The sequence below is a fragment of the Rhipicephalus sanguineus genome, unplaced genomic scaffold, assembly GCF_013339695.2.
Source record: "Rhipicephalus sanguineus isolate Rsan-2018 unplaced genomic scaffold, BIME_Rsan_1.4 Seq1673, whole genome shotgun sequence".
Lineage (NCBI taxonomy): Eukaryota > Metazoa > Arthropoda > Arachnida > Ixodida > Ixodidae > Rhipicephalus > Rhipicephalus sanguineus.
Genome location: NW_023614666.1, coordinates 541 through 20,091, shown reverse-complemented (window position 1 = coordinate 20,091; position 19,551 = coordinate 541). Strand labels below are relative to the sequence as shown.

The following is a 19,551-nucleotide window of genomic DNA, read 5'->3' as shown; positions in this document are numbered from 1 at the left end:
CGCGACAGCTAGTAGCCCCCTCCAACTCTTAGTATGCTTTCCGCGTGACACTATAGTCTGCGGCAAACGGACTTAAGGAGTGTTTTGACGTGATAGAGGAAGGCCAGAAAATTTCAGAGCCGTGGTCCTATGTTATTATTTTCTTCTTGCGATGGTGTTGCGGATGTTTTTCTAGAGATCGCTCAAATGTTTTTTTGGAGTTTTTCGCGCGATCCTCCTTCCGGTCCTCGTGCGCCTTTCATAGGAGGCATGAAGGACAGGGCTTGTAATCTAAAAGCGAAAACGCACGGGAAACGCGAAAACTCGCTTATTCTGATCACTGTGTATTTCTGATTTCTGTGTATTTCTGGTTTATTCTGATCACTGTGTAAGAAAAGTATTTTTCTTAAACTGTGATTCTGACGAACTGGCGGCGCGGCGCGCATGCCCGCGCTTGCGTTTTTGCGCCCGCACGTGCTTGGCGCGTCTTCAGTAACAGCGCGGACAGCACCTCTTCGTACATGGCGGTAGCACACGTTCATATCAAACGTCGCGGGGTGAAAATCTGTTCGCAACAACCGTGCTCCATTATAGGGCGAGCCAATGGACCTTCGCTGGGATCAAAGGAAAATTCGTATCACCCTTAAATTCGTATGAGCCGTGATCGTATCACCGAGGTTTCACTGTATTTCATTTTACGGACCTATTGCATGCCACGTAGCTGGGTTCAAGGCAGGCGCGAGCTTTGCAAGGTACTGCTTTCAAGCACAAGCAATCGGCATGCTTTGCCACTTTCAACGTGGTATCAAGCTTTAGTGATTTTCATGGCACTCACGCCCTCATGGTTACAAGCTTTCGCCTTTAAAAGGTAGTAAATGGTACGGTGTTCCAGAACAGCTGGCCCGAATTTCGTGCTTTCATTTCAGTGTTTATGTTCCCAAATTTATTTGGGCACGGGCCATCCAGCTTCACATAATACACACATTGGCACGTAAGTAAACAGTACTCTCGCCAGTGTCCTTTACGCCGCAGGCGTAGCGCTAGCTCAAGCAGCTAAATTTTCAGCATATATACACAGCACAAATTTAATAAGAGACAGCTGGATTCCGTCTGTTTCCATATTGCCACGTACGTTTATTGTTATCACTTTTGCTGTATTCGGTTTTTGCCCACAAAGACTGCCAGCAACGCTCAGCGCAAAGCGCATCTGATCGTTCGAGAAGCTCCGCGATTATTGTAGATCATTTTGTTAAGATTGCGCGCAAGACGCGAACACTCGAGCTTATTCTAGAGATTGCGCAACAAGCAGCGATATCGCTGGAAAGTTCGATAGCGCCTGTATAAAAGCCGACGCGCTTCACCGCTTGTCAGTTGATCGACGGTCCACGCTCGGTTCGCCGCTGTCAGTGTACTGCTGTAGTTCGACTTTCAGTGTCCCGGCCACAAGTTCGCCAAAAGAACACGTTTCATCTCTGACGTGCTGACGGCTGCCTTCGTCGACGTCACGCACGTGACATCTGGTGGAGGTCCTACTTCATGATCCGGACGCCACCGCGGGGGGTGCTGACCCAAGCCGAAGCCGCGACGAGGACGACGGCAAGGAAAACCCGGATCGTCGAACAAGCCGCAGGCAGAAGGGACTGCAGCGACAGCACGGGATCCTTCCCGGAAAAGCCAGGCAGGCGCAGATCCCAACATCAACCACAGCGACGATGACCGACCCCGTGACGCCTGCGCCGATCCTTCTTCGGGAGCCCAAGGAGCCGCCAACCTTCCGCGGATCGTCGTTCGAAGACCCGGAAAGCTGGCTTGAAGCCTACGACCGAGTCGCCGTTTTCAATTCCTGGAGCAGCGAAGACAAGCTGCGGCATATCTATTTCGCTTTGGAAGACGCCGCTCGGACCTGGTTCGAGAACCAAGAGGGAGCTCTGACAACATGGGACGTTTTTCGCACCAGGTTCCTGGCAACATTCACCAGCGTCGTCCGCAAGGAGAGGGCCGAGGCTCAGCTCGAAATCCGCGTGCAGCTGCCAAACGAAAACGTGGCACTCTTCACAGAAAAGAAGACCAGGCTCTTCCGACACACAGACCCTACCATGCCCAAAGAAAAAAGTTCGCCTTCTCATTCGAGGAGTCAAGCCGGAACTGTTCGCTTGGCTGATGGGGAACCCACCGAAGACCGTTCAGGAATTCGTCTCATAAGCGACCACGATCGAGAGGACGCTTTAGATGTGCACCCAGCAGTACAATCGCCGCGCATTGAAGACAACGCTGCTTCTCATGCCTTCGCCTCCGACGACTTGCGCGAAACGATCCGAGCCATCGTGGAGAGAGGAGCTGCGAAAGCTCGCACCTTTGGCACAGCCCGAAGTGACGTCGATTGCTGACGTTGTACGCGAGGAAATCAAACAGTCACTCGGTGTTCCTCAGCCGGCAACGCCCCAGCTGCAAGCAATGAGCTATGCTGCTGCAGCCCGACACAACGCCCCCCCCCCCTCCTCGCCCACGTCAAGACGCCTTACCGCCCCAGCAGTTCCGCCGGCCAGGCACCACCGCCGCCACCACCGACGTCATACCGCCCCGCCAGCCGGCCAGCGATAACACGCGAGGAAGACCGACGTTGGCGCGCCCCTGAAAACCGCCCTTCTGGCTACCACTGCGGGAGGCCGGCCACACGTACCGCCACTGCCAGTACCAGCAGATGGGGCTTACGCGAATTCGCCGGTCAACGCGACGCGCCCGCCGCCAGGCGAACGGCCTCGCGACATCGATGACTACCTCAACGGCAACACAGTGGCAAGAACCACGACCTTCCCGCTCGCCGTCGCGCGGCCGCTACATGTCACCGCACCGCCGGCAGTACACTGGCCCAAACCGGGGCCGGTCGCCTAGCACGTATCCGGAAACCTAAAGGCAGCAACCGATGGCGGTGCGGTTGCTGAACGACGAAATGCTGAAGATCCTCCGCCGTCGACGACGACGGCACGACGATGTTCCGAGCCCCCGCCGCCCGCCGAATGACGTACTGAAGCGGAAACTTTGCGACCGGAAGCAGACCTGTCGACGCAACGCGGAAGCAGCGGTGCAAACCGACGTAGCCGTGACCCTACACCGCGACGTAACTGCAACGCAAGACGGCGGACTAGCGACCACGACGTTCTGGTCGACGGCCACAACGTCACCGCTCACGTCGATACTGGAGCCGACTATTCCATCATCAGTTGTCCGTTCATCGCAAAGTTGAAGAAAATTAGAACTGCTGGGGAAGGCCCCGAGATACGGACCGCTGGAGGCCATCTGATAACGCCGATTGGTGTCTGCACGGCGTGAGTCACCAATAATCACCGGACATCTCCTGCGAGATTTGTAATCCTACAAAACTGCTCCAGGGATGTGATATTTGGAATGGACTTCCTAAGTGACCACGGCGCCGTCATCGACCTGAGGTCGGAGTCGATAACACTAACCTCAGACAAAGCGCTCCCGCCCCACTCGACGCCAGGGAACCATGCATTGAATGTGACAGAAGAGCAGGTGACCATTCCGCCGCGCTCGAGCATCATTATTTCCGTCGGCACCCAAAAACCTGCGAACCTTGAAAGCGTCATCGAGGCCGATCAGCACCTACTCCTAAACCGTCGAATTTGCGTCGCACGAGGTATAGCCAAGATGCGTGACGGTAAAGCACAGGTAGTGCTGCCAAACTTCAGCCACGAATATAGGCACCTCAACAATGGTACGACGGTTGCCTACATCCACGATTGTGTAGCCGCCAGCGATGCCTTCGTCCTCTTTGATGCTGCCCAACCTGCTTCGACAAATAGCGGCCCCCAACCGGATTTTCACGTCAACCCGAGCCTTCCGAAGGTCAAGCAAATCCAGATCAAACCCCTGCTCGTGCCATACAAGGACTGCTTCTCGTCGTCATCGCAGGTCCAACAAACGCCCCTTGCTAAGCACCGCATCATAACAAAAGAAACTTCTCGACCACTCCGTCAGAGCCCATACAGAGATTCGACGCGAGGACGTGAGGCCACAAAGAGGCAAATCGACCAAATGCGACGCGACGACATCATCCAGCCTTCAAGAGTTCGTGGGCGTCACACGTGGTGTTAGTGAAGAAGAAGGATGAGACCCTACGTTTCTGCGTCGATTATCGTCGCCTGAACAAAATCACGAAAAAGGGCGCGTACCCTCTCCACGTATAGACGACGCGCTAGATCAACTTCACAACGCGTAGTACTTTTCTTCGATGGACCTCAAGACCGGCTACTGGCAAATCGAGGTCGACGAGAGAGTTCGAGAAAAGACTGCATTCATAACACCGGACGGCCTGTTCGAGTTCAAGGTCATGCCCTTCGGTCTTTGCTCGGCACCTGCGAATTTCCAACGAGTCATGGATACGGTATTAGCTGGCTTGAAGTGGCAGATTTGCCTTGTTTACTTGGACGACGTCGTTGTGTTTTTCTCGAACTTCGACGAACACCTCCAGCGACTTCAATCCGTACTTCAAGCAATCAAGACCTCCGGCCCTCACTTTGAAGCCAGAAAAGTGCCGCTTCGCGTACAAGGAGCTCCTCTCTTTGGGTCACGTGATCAGCAAGACTGGAGTGCTACCAGACCCGCAGAAAACAGCTGCCATCGGCGCTTTCCCGCCACCCACCGACAAGAAGGCCGTGCGCCGATTTCTCGGCTTGTGAGCCTGTAACAGACGCTTCGTCAAAGACTTTTCACGGATCGCCGAGCCACTAACGCAGCTCACGAATGCCGACGTCGATTCAGGTGGCAAACATCGCAAGGCGAAGCATTTCAGGAACTGAAACGACGCCTTCAGACGCCTCCGATACTTGCGCATTTCGACGAATACGCCGATACGGAGATTCACACCGGTGCAAGCAGCGTAGGACTCGGCGCCGTCCTTGTGCAGTGGACGGAAGGACTCGAAAGGGTTATCAGTTATGCTAGCCGGTCGCTGTCTAAGGCAGAGGCCAACTATTCCAGAACAGAAAAGGAGTGCCTCACCATCATCTCGGCTACGTTAATGTTTTGCCCCTACCTCTACGGCAGGCCCTTCAAGTTGTGAGCGACCATCACGCATTGTGTTGGCTAGCTAACATGAACGACCCTTCTGGTCGATTTGCACGGTGGAGCCTAAGACTTCAAGAATTTGATATTACTGTCGCGTACCAGTCAGGAAAGAAACACTCCGACGCCGACTGCTTGTCTCGTGTCCCCGTCGACCCACCACCGCCCGACGACCACGATGATCACAGCTTCCTGGGAGCCATAGGTACCGACGACTTCGCCGAACGACAGCGAGCCGACCCGGAACTGAAAAGTCTAGTTGAATACCTGGAGGGCAGGACCATCGTTGTCCCAAAAGTATTTAGGCGAGGGTCGGAACCATTTTCCTTGAAAAACAACGCCCTCGTAAAAATAAACTTCTCTCCTGCCCGAGCCAGCTACCTTATCGTTCTACCTTGAGGAATGCGACCAGAAATTCTGCATGTCCTGCACACGACCCGACGGCTGGACACCTCGGACTTTCCCGAACGCTCGCACGAGTGCAGGAAAAGTACTACAGGCCGCGCCTTGCTGCCGACGTCGCCCACTACGTTAAGACTTGCTGAGATTGGCAGCGACGAAAGACACCGCCCACAAGACCAGCAGGCTTCCTTCAGCCGATCGAGCCTCCTCGGTGACCATTCCAGCAGATCGGGATGGACCTCCTGGGGCCGTTCCCAACGTCGACTTGCGGAAATAAATGGATCGTCGTGGCCACCGACTACCTGACCCGCTACGCCGAAACAAAAGCCCTGCCCAAAGGCAATGCCGCCGAGGTAGCCAAGTTCTTCGTGGAGAACATCGTCTTGCGTCATGGCGCCCCCGAGGTCGTCATCACGGACAGAGGTACCGCCTTTACTGCGGACTTAACTCAGGCGATCTTCAAATACAGCGAGACGAGCCACCGCCGCACCACCGCCTACCACCCACAGACCAATGGCCTCACCGAGCGTCTAAATAAGACCATCGCCGACATGCTGGCCATGTACGTCGACGTCGAACACAAGACATGGGACGCCATCCTTCCGTACCTGACCTTCGCGTACAACACGGACGCACAAGAAACGACACAGATGACGCCATACAAGTTGGTCTACGGACGGAGCCCGGCAACGACGCTCGACGCCATGTTACCAAACGTGACCGACGAGGAAAATATCGACGTGACCACCTACCTACAACGCGCCGAAGAAGCACGACAGCTCGCCGGCCTACGGATCAAGAACCAGCAGACGACTGACAGCCGCCGCTACAACTTTCGACGACGCCACATGGAATACCAACCCGGGGACCGTGTATCGGTATGGACGCCAATACGCCGACGGAGACTTAGTGAGAAGCTTCTTCGACGTTACTTCGGACCGTACAGGGTACTTCGACACCTCGGCACTCTCGACTACGAGGTTGTCCCTTACGGCATTACGAACACTTAGCGGCGCCGTGCGCAACCTGAAGTCGTCCATGTCGTGTGCCTCAAGCCATATTACGCGCGTTAGTTAATCTGCGGACTGTACTTTTGCTTTAGTATTGTACTTTCTTGCTTGTGCTTATTGTTTATTGCACTATCTTGCTTGTGCTTATTGTTTATTGTACTTTCTTGCTTTATTGAGTTATATACTGTTGCATTCATTGACCCCCCCCCTCCCGGCCATTCTGTTTTAGGCATCGGGACGATGCTTTTCAAAGGATGCATTGCCACGTACGTTTCCTCTTATCACTTTTGCTGTATTCGGTTTTTGCCCACAAACACTGTCACCAGCGCTCAGCGCAAACTGCATCTGATCGTTCGAGAAGCTTCGCGATTATTCTAGATCATTTTCTTAAGATAGCAACGGTAGCAACGTTTCGCGTGTAAATCATCATCGTTACAGAAATAAAATCGCGCAGATAGCTTCCAAAAGGGATCGATGAACGTCACTGCAGGTGATACTCTCTGATAGCACACTTTTGTGAGCAGGACGCATTATTGTAAGAGCGCTCGGAGAACAAAAATTACGTCCTGGGAAACTACGCCAAAGCTTACTCTAATTACTACGCGATGCATGTTAACGTGAGAAGTTTTCACAAAACTTCTCACGTAACTTGTAATATGCGGCAACAAAGCATCTTTTCACTCTTTCGTGAGCTGCACTGAAATTACGACTCACGCATACTACAGCGAGGACGTTTAATTTACAAACGTAACAGCGTACGTACCTGACAAGGTTGCTTCCGCAGCCTGCTCAGCACGTATATATAGCGTACACATTGTGGACTCTCATGAGCAAGGCGTTCTTGATGTTCTAATAAAAACAACGGAAATGTCCAGGCTAGAAAAAACGCGAAACACGCTCTCCGACGGGCTGAGTTTCGGGAGTTCTGTGTTTGCTCTGTGTAGCGTCTGCTGGCATGGCAGCCCGGGCATGTTGTTTCGTAGCGTGTAGGATAGATGGCGCGACGCGCGATGCCAACATGGCGCTACGCGTGGAATTCGCTGTGTTCTGGTCAATACTCATTGCTGAAATTTGTAAGCATCACTCTTGCTCTCCCTCCCCGCAACACCCGCAACACCGCTAATCCTTTTTGTAAGGGTGGATGAAGAAGCACAAGGAGCAGCAGAATGGCCTTTGGAGGAGAGAGGTGTAAGGGACACGACGCATATAGTCTCCGTATCGACAACATAGGCTACCATGGTGCCCCGGGCAAGTAATATTCTATATGATGTAGCGTTAGTAGCAGTGACTAGAGCTGATGTATTGTGAAAGGGAACGACACCTGATGCAGCAGCAAGCCTTTATCAAGGCAACGGGATGAAGGTGCTACCAATACGGCACCGGAGTCGATGTCGTTCGACAAAACTGTACCATTTGCTGTTCAATTGGTGGTAGCTCGGTATCTGTAGCAGCGATGAGGCGAAGTGGCTTGTAGATTTCGTCACCGAGAAAGTAGTCTGTTGGTAACGTGGACGACACGTTGTTCATGTGAATAAGAAGATGCGCCTCCATCCAGCAGCATCGCCAACGCTCGGCTCGCTAGGCTCGTGTTTTCGGATTGCTGCTGCGCCTCTGAACGATTTTCCTCGCTGCCTTGCCGCTGACAATCATTACGTCCTTGAACGACCAGTAAACCTCTTCATATTTTGTAGATGGTGCTATTCATCCCCGCCGCTACACCCTGGAGCTGCGAAGCTGGACGCTTCCGCCGATTATGACTGATAACGCAAACCCACCGGCGCCTTCGCCCCTGTATGTCACCTGTACATAACTTCCTCGGCTACGGGACCCAAAGGTCTTCAGCGGTGCAGATGAGACCGACGTGGAAGACTGGCTTGAGCACTACGAACTGGTGAGCGCACATAATAAGTTGGATGACCCCGACAAGCTAGGCCACGTCATATATTATCTGACAGTCATCGCCGAATTGTGGTTAAACGACCACAAACACAACATCCCCACATGGACCGTCTTCAAGACGTCCTCCTCTGAAGTGTTCGGTCAACCGGCTGTCTGCAAGCAGCGCGCAGAGCAGCGCTTGCGTGTCCGCTCACAGCAGACTGGAGAAAGCTTCACAAGCTATTCTGAGGACTTCGTCGACCTTTGTAGGCATGTCAACGACACCATGACCGAAGCTGACAAGATCAAGCAAATCCTGAAGGGCATTGACGACAACGCATTCTAAATGCTCTTGGGTAGGCATTCGGGCACAGTTTCATCACCGATACCCTCACCCCTGCCGAACAAGCCGACCTACTTGCTCTCCTGCACGAGTTCCGCAATTATTTCGATGTGTCGCAACCTCAACTGGGCCGCACGTCGCAAGTGCAACATTACGTTGACACCGGTTTACACCAGCCGCTGTGTCAAAGACCTTACCGCGTCTCCGCTGAAGAGCGCCGCGTCATTAACTAGCAAGTCGAAGATATGCTTCGTAGAGACGTAGAGAACTCGCCAAAGAAATAAGTAATGTTGGGGGAGGGGGGAAGACCTCTGATGCTTTCTCTAGGCTAATGCGCAATTGATTTTTAAAAAAACTGTTTGAATCTGTGGGCGGTAACAGCAGCCGGAGAGTATATTGATTGATAATATCTTGCAGGCAACCCCTACAATTTCGATATCGGAGTTTGTCTTCACAAGGAACGATGGAATACATTTTTGACGCCCAATAACACACCACCTCCCCTTCTACCAGTGCGTTCATACCTATATGTATTATAGATATTTGCAAGAGCACTGATTTGGGTACCATATACTGCGGGAGACAACCAAGTCTCGCTCAGCATCATCAAGACAGCTTGAAATGGGATCAAGCTTTGACATGAGGCTTCGCGTGTTTCCAAATAACACTGACAATGACTGTAAGTTGCGATCTGGTTTTCTTGTTAGAGAACCAGCACACGTGTTTCGGCGTAGCTGCCTTTTAGTTCAACGACAGAGCCAGCGATACCATCATAGACGTATGTCGCGGAGCCGATTCGTAGTTTATCAACTTAAAGTTTAAATGGTTTATGCAGTGTTTTCGCAAACGCGAGCAGCTTTTGCATGGCCTGCCGAGTTGCCAGCGAAAAATATTTTCGAACTGAGAACACCGTTCCCTTAAGCCTCGGTCCACAAGACAACATGCGCTCTTTATCTTTGAAGAAAGTTAGCTTGGCGATGACAGGCCTTGATTTTCCGCCAGCAAACCTGCCATGTCGGCGCACACACTCAGAGCGATCGCATGATAATGTAACGCCCAGTTTTTCTGCTCAAAATTTAATTACATCTGTTCTGACTCTGCCCAATCATCATTGGGATCGTCATCTAGGCCGTAGAAAACCAGATTTGAACGCCGCATTCTGTTTTCCGTGTCGTTAATTGAGTCGTAATAGCCCTCACTTGTTGGACACCATGCCTACAGCATCAGCATTTGCCATGGTGCCCCGATCGCCCAGCGGTGTATAATTTTCTAGTGTCTCCACTCTAGCGTCTAATAGCTTAATTTCTTCATAAGCAGCAGCCTGCTTTTCACCACTGCTTTTCAACTCGGTTTACAAAGGGGCAATATCTTTTTCGATCTTCTTTATGGTGTTTACGGCGTGGGCAAACGCATCAGCTTCCATCTTTTTCAAGGGACCAGGATTCCATTCTACATCATCCGGAATCATGAGTAAAAGAACAAATTGATAGCCACATCCCAGACGAGAAGTATATCGCCTGTCGCGTCAATTCAGTCAATCAAGGTGGGCACGACACCGCCAGCAGGCAGTAATAGCTACTGTTAACACAAGCTGCGTGGTTCAAGAAGAGGAGGGGACCAAGTACGGTACCTTGCGGTACACCTGAAAGAACTGGTTTTAGAGATGAAGAGCGTGAGTTGGAAAAAACGAATGGCTAACGGTTGGTTAAAAATAAGTCTTATCCAGTTTAAAACATATGGGTTGAATGTTAAGACGGCAGCAACAAAACAGCAGCAAAAACAACACGGGAGGCAAATGTTCTTTGCTTTAACCGCAAACACGCGCGTCCGGCTGGCCTCTGCTTGCTCCAACAAGCCAATACATTCGCCCGTAAAAATTGTGTCCTTTCTGCAGCGCGCATTGCAGCACTTTTGTTAGTCGGAGCTCTCGAAATCGAAGCAGTCGGCGGCGTCGAAATCCCGTCGGTGCGTATAGAATCTGCACTACCCCGATAAGCCGGCGCACGCCAACACGAAGCGAAAGGCAAATAGTGTAACGTCCTTTCCGATGCTACTGTTCTCCTGGGGGGCTATTTTGTACACGTTCTGTCGCAGAACGCAGGCGGTACCGAACGGAACAAGGCGAGGGAGCAAGCAGCCAATATCTAGCTAAGGAATTTGGGAATGTTTTCAGCGCACGAAAAAATATGAAATCCTTATAGCTGAAGTTCAGCTATAACCTAATATAGCTCCTTAATATAACTTCATATATAGTTAACAGAATTTAATAGCTATAACTGAACGTTATAACGTCTTATAATGTTCTTAAAAGCTTTAAACTGAAGGACGCGATTAACTCAAAGTTGAGTTGTGTTAGCATCTTGACATGGCGCTAGGTGGTGTCGCAGTTTAGAGAGATGATCGATAGTGGCGCTGGCTACCACGCTGTTTCAATCAATGCTTCTAGTATTTGTCCACTTGTAGTAATATTTGAACAGCGCCAGCCATAGAGTTTCCTACACTTATGGCGCCAGCACTCGCACCGTTATTCAGACGAAAGTGTCGTCGGAGCTCCTCTTCAGTCATCACCTCAACGCATCTTCTACCTCAGGGCTTCCTTTCTGCGTGACTGCAGCAGCCACGCAGGCGACAAGAAATTGCGTGAACGAGAACGGAGAGGCCATTTTCGCAAACTGTCCAAAAGGGAGATGGCTGAATGCCAGTCAGCGCGTGAAGCCGCTCTTCCTCTCCTCAGCCCACGCGCATACGTTTCGATCCAATCCAAGTCGTCCGGAGACCGTTTTGTATCCATTTTTGTCGATAGACAGGGGAGAGGAGGAAAACAGAACGAGGTCAAGCCAGTGCAAGCCAGTGGCATGCTGCGAGCTTCGCGTCCGGGCGTTCAGGTGTCGGCCCCACTGAAACGACGACAGCGCACCGCCGGCAACGGCAATCGAAATGCCATCTAAGCCTGTTTTTTCGCCGATTTTATTTGTAGGAGGTCAATACGCATAAAAAACCGTTTTTCATTTATTTTAGGTTGTCAGAAGCAAGTACAGCGCGAAGGCTAAAATGATTTGAAAGTGACGCACTTCTGGTGACAGCGCGAACCAGAAAACAGTCACTCCGCACTGGTGGACTTGGATGGGACGCGGATGTGTGTTTATCAGTTACATACAGTTTGCTGAATACTGTTAACAAAGTGGTGCGACATCATGATCTGCAGAAGTGCAGGGACTTTAGCGGTGTACCTTTCTTATACCAGCGAAGACTTCGTGCATTCCGATGTATTTTTCATCCAACGTTGGACAGCTTCTGTGCTCCAGACATCTGTGGTGGGCTATGGGTAGTACGCACCTTCTTTGCACAAAAACGCTTACGCATGCATGTTGTTCACTGGTATACATGCTAAAACGCTGCTTACGTGTCCTTCAGTTTGTGCAATAATCGATGCAGTCGCAATTAAATCATTTATTGAAGCAAGTCTGTGTGATCAGCGTTCTCATTTCGCTCGGCCTGTATGCGGCAGCCCTACCCTAATAAAGTAAGTATGCATGATACTTGTGAGTTTCTAATGAGTAATTGACTACATAGTACATTATGGAAACGAGAGAAATTCAAGGAGGTTGGAGAGGGGGCTGCCGGAGCGAGCGGCGGAGAGCGGCGACGCAAAGCAGACGACGACAGCATCGTCTGCTATGCGGAACGCCTGCCGCCATATCATAACGCCCTTGTGCGTTTGAAACATATTTGATTTTCTACACAGCTATAACTCCTACAACCAATATTTCTAGTTCTTAAAAGTAAATTGCATGTGAAACATGACAAAATGTTTGTCTGTTGAGAGCAAGATAACCTTGGTAATTGTTTTTGCAACTCCTGTTAGAATCCAGACGGCGCTACCATTGTGTCCAAATTTTCGTCCCAATTGGCTCCATGGGCTTGTCCTTCCCTTGACGAGGTCTCCGGCCGTTCTGTGGCTATCACGTGACCGTTCTATGCCTTTTACAGGCTATTCTCATGTCTTGGACCGTTAAACAATGCATATTGAGTTTCAATTTGAATCGAGCCTCGACCAATCCCGTGCAGCTCATAGAACGCTCCGCCTCCGTTTTGTGACAGAACGCTTACAAAATAGCACCCCTGGTCAACGCTGCCTGGACCTCATCGTAGATAGCTCTCGAATTGTTCATGCTGATGGAGGCAAGGATGTCACATTCCTCCTTTCCAGCTGCGGGTGACTGGGCACTGACGACATGACGAAATTTTTCAAGATAGCATGTAATTCTAGAGGTGCGGAAATGCGATTCGACCTGCATGAGCCACATCACTTAATTGCCCTCCAAGATCTGTCTTGGGCATACGGACACTGCAATGACTGCGCCACCGGTCTCGTCTGCAGTAAGTGGACTGAGGTTGACCTTAGGCAGGTCTTGCTAATCTTATGACATGATGGTTCTTTGCTTGTGTTCTATAACCGGTTGTGCGAAATGACTTCAACTTGATTTGGTTGCGCCTGCTGTCCATAGCGAAGTGCGCGTGCTGGACAAACCGAAAACAACAGCGTCTGGTAGGAAACAAAGTATTCAGTAATCATAAATTTAGCTCCTAGCGCTTTCTTGTTATGCCTGTTTGGCAAGTAATCTCCATGCGCTCGTTGTTCGTCATACAAAGCTACGGCACGCATAACATGCGGATAAAAACCGTACGTTATACTTAAATCTGAAAGTATAAACCCCATATGTTAGGTTGAAAATACTGTCGCGTGCTCGTGACGTTGGAGAAAGCAGCAGTCCGAGGGTTGACGACAAAACTTTCTTAACAACTATGTAAAATGCACACATCCTCTGGTTTCCCGCCCACACACCCGTCGACCGCACGGAGGTCAATCTTAACGAGGTGGGCGCACAACGTGGCTCGAGGCCTCACGTTCCGAGCTGCGTCTGCGGTTGACACTACCCGAAAGGACTCCCTTGTGAACGAATGGGAGTGGGGGGATAGACTAACCAAATTCAGCGATATTACCCAACACTATAAAATTCAGCGACGGGAATACCCCCCGCCCCACCCCAAACTTAGCCGGGCCCAGTCCGTTCAATGGCGGCAATTACAAACAGGCAACCTACACTAATCCCGTAATTATGAAGCACATTTACCCTGATTTGTATACAGACAACTCATGCAAGTATTGCACCAATAGGGCCACACTAGCGCATATTCTCTGGGAGTGTCCAGCGCTAATTCGCAAAACTAGGGACGCGGCCTCCAATGAAGACCTTCGGGTGCGTTGGCGGGCCGCGCTGCTCAGCTCAGGACTAGACAATCAACTCTGGGCGATCCAGCAGGCCAAGGAAGCTGCTGAGAGACACGGTCTCTCGGCCGACTCCTAGGCGGGAACCCAGCCCGGAAACCTGCAGGAACTTATTAAAGTTATTCACTCACAGTATGTGTTTTGTGCCAGGGTCCACCAAGTACATGCGTTACGGATATGACATTGATAAAATGGATGCCAACGGGTGAGCAAGAGAAAAATCATGGAAAAGGCCCGTCACTGGAAATCGAACCCGCGACCTTGCAGGCGCGACAGTAAGCGCCCGGCGCTAAACCAACTAAGCTACCTTAGCAGCGGCTTGACACATCAAGTACGCGCCTTACATCTTTCCCCCATTGCCTGGCACGGTCAGCTCTGTTGGCCGTGTAGGTACGCTGAACGGAGCGAGGCGGTGCAGCCGTCTGTGAGAGGTGAACAAAAATATCGCGTGACGATCGACCCTTATTATCGCTTACTCCGAAATTGCGCGCAATATCGGAGGTCATGGTAAAGCGTCTCGATACCAGCGAGGGACACTGGCCTCACTGGCATCGCCGAGGCACCCTCGATGCAGTTAGGTACTTTGCCTTTTGCTTCGTGTTAGCGTGCGCCAACTCGTCCGCGTAGTGCAGCTTCCACATCACCAACGAGAGTTCTCCGCCGCCGACTACTTCGATTGCGAGAGCACCGACTAACAAAACTGCTACAATACGCGTCACAGAAAGCCCACGATTTCGACGGTCGAATGTCGTTCCTTGGTGGAGAGAGACAGAGGACAGCGGGACGCAAGCCTTTGCGGCTCAAGCTACGAACCTCTGTACCCCGTGTTGCTGAAGCGTAATATGTTAGTATATGCATGAGCAGAGGCGTCGGTTACCAATTACTAGAAAGCGCGCACCGTGCCGTTTCTCTCCTTAATTGACGACGTTTTGAAGAAATGCATATTGGGTACCAGTGTTGATTAGGAGCTTATTGATGTCACCTATACGCTGGATTCACAATTCGCTGTGTGCAAATATATGTTCTCAACTACAACTACCGCATTGGTTTAATCATGACCATGAGCGTTAGTCGTCGCGATGGAATCATGCCACTAGGTGCCACCAGGTGCCAACATGGGTACATCCAAGTCAAACGGTGCTAAAGCTGCCAAACAAGAATAGACACTGTACAAGCTATCATATCAATACACAATAGGCACTACTTCTGTGAATACACGTTTGAATTTCGTGCTATACCGATTCCTATGACAGAGGAATCAGCCATGTTTTTTAGATGAACTTGTGTCCGAGAAACGGAATGTCATACTGCAAGCAAGGCACGTTGTGCACTGATAGCGGTGAACAGAACATCGACCGTCCATAATTTTATTTGCAATATGGCGCGTCAGCATTTACACGTGTGGCATTCTTCCTCTAAGAAGGCACGGTCCTAAAGCTCTAACCGAATACGGAAGAGGATACACAAAGAAGGTAGAATAATAAAGCAAAAAGTACAGTCCTGAAGTTCACTGACACGCATAAAACGGCCCATGGTGCGACATCGACGCCTTCATGTCGTGCACGGCGCCGTTGAGAGTTCGTAATGCCGTCCGGGATAACCTCGTAGTCTAGAGCACCGAGACGTCTAAGCACCTTGTATGGGCTGAAGTATCGCCGAAGAAGCTTCTCGCTAAGTCGCCGTCGAGGTATCGGCTTCCAGACGCACACACGATCACCATGTTGGTATTTAATGTGACGTCATCAAAGATTATAGCTTTGCTTGTCGACCTTCTGCTGGTTCTTGATGCAAAGGTGGTCGAGTTGTCGAGCTTCTTCGGCCCGTTGGGAATAAGCGGCGACGTCGAGATGGTATTTGTTGGTGGCATTTGGTAGCATTGTGTCGAGCGTCGAGCCTGGGCTTGTTCCGTAGACAATCTTGTATAGCGAAAACTGCGTCGTTCCTTGCACGGCCGCGTTGTATGCGAAGGACACTTACGAAAGGATGGAATCCCACGTCGCGAGCTCGACGTGCACGTACACGGCAGGCAGGTCGGCGATGTTGTTCTTTAGACGCTCGCTGAGGCGATTGGTATGGGTGCTGGGCGGTGGTGAGGTGGTGGCTTGTGCGTTTGTATACCAATATCGCCTGAGTTATATTAGCAATAAAGGCCGCACCACTGTCCGCGATAAGATCATCTGAGGCTCCATGACGATGAATGATTTTCTGCAGAGCTCTTGTTTCGGCGTAACAGGTGAGGTAGTCAGAGGCGACGACGATCATTTTGCTTCCGGAAGTCGACATCCGGAAGGGCCCTAGTAGGTCTGTCCCGATTTGCTCGAACTGTCGGCGAGGTGGCTCGATCGGCTGAAGAAAGCCTGCTGGTTGTGTTGCGAGTGTTTCGCGTCCCTGACAGTCTCAGCGTGTGCTTACGTAGGCAACGACGTCGACGCAAGGCGCTGCCAGTAGTAATTTTGCTGTATTCTTGCGAGTGTGCGGCAAACACCGAGGTGTCGTTTCGTCGAATTCTCGTGCAGGGTTTGGGGGCTTCTGGTAGTAATGCTGAAGGCACCACGCGAAGGTAGTAGGCTCGAAGTGGCAATAATTTCTTCTCTCGGAGAACACCGTTTTGCAAGAAAACGGCTCCAGTCCTTGCTTGAATACCTTCGAAACAGCGACGACCCTGCCCAAAGCTTTTGCACAATGCCCCTTAATTCCGCATGGGCTCGCTGCCGTTCCGCGAAGTCGTTTGCGCTTATGCTTCCCAAGAAGCAGTCGTCATCCTGGGCATCTCGCCGCGGTTGATCGACGGTGGCACGAGACAGGCAGCTGGCGCTAGAGCGCTTTGTTCCGGACTTGTAAACAATGGTAATGTCGATTTTCCGAAGGCTCAGACTCCACTGCACGAGGCGACTTCAAGAATCTTCAAGTTTGCTAGCCAACACAAGGCGGGGTTGCCGATCACAGCTTTGAAGTGCCTGCCCAGGTGATGGCAAGGTACTCCTTTTTTTGTTGTGGAATAGTTGGCTTCCTTGTAATATTGACTATACTTAGCGCAACTTGGCATTCACTCAAAAAACACACTCACATTGACACATGCTTCCACTCAAGGACACATGTCATACCAGAGCCTCCTCTATTTTTCAGTGCCTGGGCAAACGCTCTCCTCGGGCCGCCGCGCGCGCGCTCCGCGTCCGCTCGCCGCTGCCGCGTGGTGGCGCTGCGCAAGTACACTACGGGAAGCTGGCGCTGAACGGCCGCGCGTATCACGAAGCTCACGAATTCGAGTTGCATCCAAGTTTAATTGCATTTGGGCTTCTTGCAGGCTTTCTCAGGTACACTGTCGTCCTTTATGAAAGGGAACACGCGAGCGCGCGGCCTGAGCTCTGCTGCGGCTGCCTACAGTGCCATCAACCGACAGCGAAAGAAAGCGCACCCGCTTTTGGCGTCATCTATTGGCAACAAAATAACGAGTCATGGCCGGTGGACAAGCGCTGCTAGATTACGCTCCCGCTTCGGTCGCGCAGCGGGCGATGCCGCCAAAAGCGGACGTGCTTTCTTCAGCTCTCGGTTGATGGTGCTGTACGCTAGCTGCCGCAGGGCGCAGGCCGCGCGCTCTCGTGTTCCCTTTCATAAAGGACGACAGTGTACAGGGGGATGGAAAGAAACGCGAACATAGCGGCGCGCTGTTTTGATTGCGCTCTAACCGTGGTGGCAATAAGAAGATGCTAGATGGTCTTTTATTGTGTCATGGATGACGCCGTCTTTTCATCAATCATCCAGGCTAAAACCACTTGAAAATAGATGGAAACGGCAACGAATACAGATATGCCGTATGTTCGAGTGTCTTTCCATCCCCGCTGTACGTATTCTGCAGGCAGTCTGTCAGGCCGTGCTGCCGGTTCGATACTTGCACTCGAGTTTGTTAGTATTCGCGTTATATTTTCTATTTCAGGCTATTGCAACCACCCCAGTACCTTAGTGTTGTAATCGCGTCAAACGTGGCTGTGACTATTATCTGCCCTCTGCTGTTCAGTGCGCAGAGCCTGCGCGCGCATCCTTTGTTGGCGCTGTTATCCTGTTAAAAGCGCGGCGACCAAGCTGTGTCGTGTCATATGTGTTTCTGCCATGAGCTGCAATAAGCGGCTTTCGCATATCGGCGTCTTCATTGCAACATTGGCGACGAAGATGGGATGAAGCGGCACTGAAGCTATGGCCACCACTTACGGCAAGCTGCCGGAGTTCTGCCCGGACTCGGGAAACATCGACGTCTACCTAGAAAGGTTCGAACTATTTGCGAAAGCAAATGGAATAGACGACGGAAAGAAGCTTGAAGTCTTCCTGACCATAATAGGAGAGAAGGCCTACGTGACACTGCGTAGCTTACTGCTGCAGAAAACGCCCACCGAAGTAAAGTACGAAGAGGCCAAGAAGGTGCTGCAACAGCACTACGCCCGAAGCGGTCTGTGGTCACCGAGCGATACCACTTCTACCGGCGGAACCAGGAGTCAAATGAAACCATCGCACAGTTTCTTGTGGAATTGAAGAGGCTCGCAGCGACATGTTCTTTCGGAAATTTCCTCCAAGAAGCGCTACGGGACCGCCTAATTGCCGGACTACGGAGCGACACCATCCGATGCCGTCTTCTCGCCTTGCCCGACGACGAGGTCACCTGGGAACGGGTGTGCAAGGTATCCACCGCCATGGAGGCTGCACAGAAGGGACACCCAGGACATGCTGTGCGACAGCGCCGGGGCCAGCAACGCTCAACTGTACTGGCAAGGAAGCCAAGGGAAGCCTAACGCAACAAGCAAGGTACTGGAAAAAAAACTATACGCAAAAAACTGCAGTAGAGTGTCATAGGTGCGGTGGTCAGCACGCTCCTACAAGGTTTCCATTTTTAAAAAGTGCTTGTTTTAAGTGTTCTAAACGTGGTCATGTCGCAAAAATGTGCAAAACGCGAGTTGTTCATGCTGTAGAAGTACCGGCAACTGAGCAGGATTTGCAGGATTTGCTGACTATATGTCAAACAAACAGAGCAGGCAGTCCGCCTCCCATAGTAGTAAAATAATCATAAACGGTCACGAAGTACCGATGGAATTGGACACGGGGGCTGCCGTTACAATCATGTCTGAGAAAAGACTTTGCAGAGAACTTCCCTGACCTATCGTACAACTGTGAGGACGTAAAACTCGGAGTGTACAACTGCACCGCAATCATGTAAAGGGCGTTGCCCAAGTCGATGTGAAGTGCGGGAAGCAAAGCCACCGCCTACCACTTGTCATTGCCAAGTATGAAGAAGGGGTGCGCATGCCGGTGCTCCTCGGTCGTGACTGGCTCGCAAAGATAAAAGTGAACTTGCCTGATGCCTTGCAGAAACTGCATGAGGTTGCGCTTAAAGTACAAGCAGTCGCGCCTCTAAAAACTCAAGGAGCTGTAGAATCATTAAAAACAACAGCACGCTGATGTTTTTCAAGCAGGCTATGGTGCTATAAAAGGATACAAGGTAGCATTCGCACGAAAGAGAATGCAGTTCCAGTTTTCTGTAAGGCGAGGCCTGTACCGTATGCCTTGCGAGAACAAGT

At 51.3% G+C, this 19,551-nt stretch overlaps 1 pseudogene; it reads left to right on the top strand.

Annotated features, from left to right (window-relative positions):
• Positions 1-18,120: 18,120 nt before the first annotated feature.
• Positions 18,121-18,781, top strand: LOC119376606 (uncharacterized; annotated as a pseudogene).
• Positions 18,782-19,551: the final 770 nt, after the last annotated feature.